This window comes from Solanum lycopersicum, chromosome 12, assembly GCF_036512215.1.
Source record: "Solanum lycopersicum chromosome 12, SLM_r2.1".
NCBI classification, from domain to species: Eukaryota; Viridiplantae; Streptophyta; class Magnoliopsida; order Solanales; family Solanaceae; genus Solanum; species Solanum lycopersicum.
In genome coordinates, this window is record NC_090811.1 from 41,783,481 (window position 1) to 41,789,318 (window position 5,838).

Consider the following 5,838-nt stretch of genomic DNA (forward strand, 5'->3'; position numbering starts at 1 on the left):
GATACTCTTAAATCTTGTCTTTCATATTAAGAATATTACATTACAATCTAAGAGATATTTCTTAATCGAGTTGTAAATAATAGACGAATAAATTATAGTCATGTGTGTAATTTTATCTTAATTTCACCTAATTTTCATATAGAATTCATCCCATAATTATTTATGATGAAAAAAAAAGGATAAATATTTAATTTATATGATCAAAAGCTTACTAATTATGGCATCTCAATTTTCTTCTTTTGTTTTTTGAGGGTTAAACTATATTAATTATGACTATTATTTCGAGATACATATTTTTATTTAAATTAAATTGATTTTCTAAGTATAAAATATGAGAATATTTCAAGCGAATAATTATCATTTGCAAGAAAACAAATTAATTCTTTATCTATAAGAGTAAATGATTAATGTTTTTTAATCAGAAAGACTTTGAGTTAATTCTTTGAATGGTTATTTATTTTTATGAATTTGTCTATCAATTCTTTAATATTATTTTTAGAATTTCAAAGTCACTCGACTGTAATAATAATAATAATAATAATAATAATAATAATAATAATAATAATAATAATAATAATAATAATAATAATAATTATTATTATTATTATTATTATTATTATTATTATTATTATTATTATTATTGTTATTATTATTATTTTAAAAATATATTAAATATTATAAAATATTTATTCTCTCCCAGTTGACATTTCATGTCACGTTAAATATTTAATTTAATTAAGATTTAAAATTCTTAATAATTAGGAAAAAAAAGCAAAAGATAAAATATTACGATTCTAGGAGAATTTTTTATGAAGTTTTTACTATATGATAAAACATACTTCATTATATAAATTTAAAAAACCATATGCTTTGACATATACAAAGCCTAATAATACAATATTATAATATAAAAATCAATAATATACATTTGGAAAAGAAAAGGAAAAAATAATGTCTTTTAAATTGGTAGAGTTAAATAAAAAGCAATAAAAGTAAAAAAATAAGATAAGAAGTGCAAACTTAGTAATAAGTACTGAAATGCTTTTGTTTATTATATTAATATAAGTAGAGGCTTTCTACGTAAATATTAATGCTATTAATTTTATCCTCTATTGAAGCTCCATGAATTTTTAAGTATCTCAAACTACTTTCCCAACATCATAAAAGTAACAAAATAAAATATTATTGTTCACTGTAATAAATATACTCACCATCACGAGAATCGCAGAATGCTTAAGGAGGACCATATTTTGGTTTCAATGTCTCTTCCATATCTTTTCAATGTGAAGGAATCTAAAATCAATGACTATTCTGTTCTTCTTTTTCAGAATTTACTAAAACTCATAAATCATTTCGTCCAGCGAAACTTCCCCAACAGTCCAGCAATGCTATTTTTCCATTCACTTCTATCAAATCGTAATCAAATATATTTTTACATATATCATCACCCAACCCAATAACTCTAAAATTTTCTGCCCTCAAATGGAATGAAACTATATAATTCTTCGAGTAATCTAATCATATAGATAAATCCTTTAATAGAGAAATTTTTCATACTATAACATGGGAAAAATTAATTATATCTTTAATTTTTCTTCACGATTTATCTATGCTTAAGGTGGAAATAAAACTTTGTGCATGTCAACCTTAATTATGAACTTGCATCAAAACATTGTACCTCTTTTCTACGGGTTCATTACCTAGTGAATAGTAATATAAAGATTTTATCAAGTGAAAATTTTACTTTGATAGCGAAATACTACCATTTTTAATATACTACGATTGAAAATTCTAAGGGACTCTTTATTGTACCTCCAGATGCAGTACGAACAATTAGCACACGGACTATTAAAATATTGATCACGGTGATCAAAATTTCATCTAAGTGTAATTCCATATTCGTTTAGATCTATAGTATATAGATCTTCAGCTTTATTCACAAGGAATCTTGTTCCACCATAGCGAGTCATAGAGAGCAGGTGATGGATATGATAAAATCTGAATTCAACACAAAAGCATCAAAAAATGTGAAAACACACCTAGAACACATCAATGACATAATGGGAAGCCATAGAAATATTTCAACAATTAGATCTTGAGGAAGTGTAGGGATTCTTCTCATAGGTATCATATTTGTATCGTATGTGGAGGCTGAAAAAAATGAGTAAGTCAAACTAAAATATCTGCAGGCTTTTATAAGTAGGCAAATTTGTTCTTCATTAAATGTTTTATTTGACTTTATTATGTACATGTATTAAAACATTTGCATTTGATTAAATTTATATTAAGTTGATTTGATCCAAAGTAACTTTTATATTTTTTGGACTTGATTTAATACAAAATTTAATAAAATAAATAAAATAATTTAAATATGTATATATGATGCAAAAATAAAGATTGTATGACTTACTAAAATACAATTTTAGTTAATATACCAATTGAAAATAAGTCCATATTAAAGAAAAAAATATTCTTTATGAAACCAACTAAAAAGAATTATAAGATAAACTTATATAAAATTAGAGAATAATTTAATTTATATATTCAAAACTATAAAAATTAATTATTTATTTATAAGAGCAAATGAATAATGTTTTTTCTATTTGTTCAGATTCTCTTGAACCTTGCCTCTCTACAAAGATTTCCCCGCTCACATATGTCAAACATTATAGACAAGTTATGTTATGATTGAATTAATTTATTAAATAGTCATGTAAATTTCAAAAATTTCTATTAATTAGGATTATATATGATACTTTATAGCTATAAAAGTAACTCTATTATTTTTTTTTCCTCAAAGATACTTTAAAAAAAATTATTCTCTTTTAGTTGACATACCATGTCACATTAAATACTTTATTCTATTAAAATTTGAAAAGAGAAAGAATAGTAAATATTACCTTTTTAGAAGAATTCTCTTATAATATCTTTTAAAAAAAACATTTGAGAACTTATACATGGACATGCATAAAACCTAATATAAAAGAAAGAAAAATAATATCTGGTTCATTTGAAACAACTCGAAAAAAAGAGATAAAAACAATGTTATTATACCAAGCAAATAATTTTATTTTATTTTTTAAAAAAAGAGGTCACAAGTCCAAACTTTAATTTGTGATAATTGACAAGTAATGTAATTATTTTAGCACGAGGAGAGATTTGCTACATCAAAACTAAATCCAAACTATTATTTCAAATATATATTTTTCACTACACAAATAATTTTTATGTATGAATATTCATAATAAATCTAATAATGTTAATTTGTGTCTCACTTCTGTCAAATTGTAGTCAAATATTTTATCATCTATATCATTACTTAATTCAACAATTCTAAAATTTAAATGCAAATAATAATTTTTTCAAGTAATCTAATATGTAGCTAAATAACTTCTTATATTGAGAAACTCTTCCTACTAAGACTGTAAAAAATCAGCAATATTCTTAATCTCATTTCAGATTCATTGTCTAAACTTACAGTGAAAATTTAACTTCTTATGGGCCTACTTGAAATATTAATTATCATCAAAACTTTGTGATTTCTTAACCTAGTGAACAACAAGCTAGAGAGCTGTACAAAGTTATCTCAGTGAGTAATTTGTTTCAGCAAAAAAGTAATATTCTCTTTCTTGTATTGAATTTAAAATTCCAACAAACTCCAAGTACGTGTGTAATTTGTATTTATTTTTTCATTTGGAGAATTTCAAGTATTCGCTTTCATAATTCAAACATTACATTACAATTCAAGAGATGTTTTCTTATAGTTTTAAATAATCGACTAATAAAGTTATAGTCATAACTGTAATTTTGTAACAATTTTGCCTCCCAATTATCTAGAATTCACCTCGTGTTTCATTGCAGTGACGGTAAAAATAACGTAAAAATAATAATGTACATGATCATATGCTTACTATGGCCCCTCATTTCTTTTCTTTTGTGCTTTGAGAAACATAATTTATTAATTTTGATTAATATGTTAAGATATATATATATATATATATATTTTAAAGTTAAATTGATTTTCAAATAAAAATATGAGAATATTTCTAGAGTAATAGGAGTAATTATTATTTTCAAGATAACCAATTAATTTTCTATCTAACTAAAGGACTAATGCCTTTATATTCAAGGAGTTTTGAGTTAATTTCTTGAATAGTTATTTATGTTTATGAAATTATTGGTTAATTTATTTATTTTTACAATCATAAAATCACTCAAAATTTTATTTTTATTTTAATTATTTCAAAATATATTAAATATGGTAAAATATGTATTCTCTCCTAGTTGACATTCCATGTCATATTTTATTTAATTAAGATTTCAAAATTCTTAATTATTAGGAAGAAAAAGATAAAGTATTATGATTTTAGAAGAATTTTTTCATGAAATTTTTATTATTTGATAAAACATACTTTATAAAAAAAATTAAAATACATATGCTTTGACATACACAAAGCCTAATAATATACTATTAATATAGAAAGCAATAATATTCATTTAGAAAAGAAAAGAAAAAAATTAATGTCTTTCAAATTGGTAAAATTAAATAACAAGCAAATAAAAGGAAAAATATAAGATCACTAAGTCCAACCTTAGTAATAAGCATTGAAATACTTTTGTTTATTTTATTGACATAAGTAGAGGCTTTCTACGTAAAAAATAGTTTCATTAATTTCATCCTCTATTAGAGCTCCATGGATTTTCAAGTATCTCCAACTAACTTTCCCAACATCTATAACGACCTGTTTAGTCGTTTTGAGCAGCAGACTTTATTTCTGGAAAAACTGGCAGAAGCGACGGACCCCGCGACGGACCGTCATGGGCACGACGGACCGTCGCAGGGTCTCGTTTCAAAACACTTAGAAAATCTGAAATTGGGTACTGAAAATCGACTCTCTGAACTTCGTGACGGAATGGCAGGACGGACCGTCACAGGCGTGACGGACCGTCATAGATTGTTCAGTGGAAATTGACTCTCTGACCCTTGCGACGACCTGCAGGACGGACCGTCACAGGCACGACGGCCCGTCACAGTTTGCATAATCCCAGTTGGAGTCGGATTTCTGGTTAAGTTTTAAGGGACGTTTTTGACTATTCTTGCCTTAATTATAAAGTTCGTGGGTTTATATTAATAACTCAAATTCTTGGGGGTTAAGAGAGGTAACCCTAAGTTAATTAGTGGGGTATTATTGTCATCTTTTATTCTTAATTATATACTAATTAGGGTAAAAGAAAGAGGGTTTGAATAAGAAAATAGAAAGAACAAGAAGGGAGAGAGAGAAACAATCGAGAAGAAGAGGAAAACACCAAGCTTTGAGGATTAACTTGCTTGATTTCAATTCTTCGGTGGAGGTAGGTTATGGTTTTCATGCTTTCATAAGTAAACTCTTAATAGTGAATGATATGTATTGGTAGTATTGTAAACCCTACTATATGCTTAATGGTATGTTTGCATGAATATGATTATGTGATTGTGATAAGATAAGCATGATGAAAATATTGAATCCCAAATCTTGAAAAGAAACTTTAGTATACATTATTAATGATGATGCCTTGGTATAGAAGAAGGCTTGATGAATTAAAGTAATGGGATTGATGATGCCTTGGTATAGAGAAGGCTTGATGATTTACAGAATGATATTAGTGGATCGGAGTGTCACGTTCCGACACATAGTATTAGTGGATCGGAGTGTCACGTTCCGACACATAGTATTAGTGGATCGGAGTGTCACGTTCTGACACATAGTATTAGTGGATCGGAGTGTCACGTTCCGACACATAGTATTAGTGGATCGGAGTGTCACGTTCCGACACGTAGAATTAGGGGATCGGAGTTTC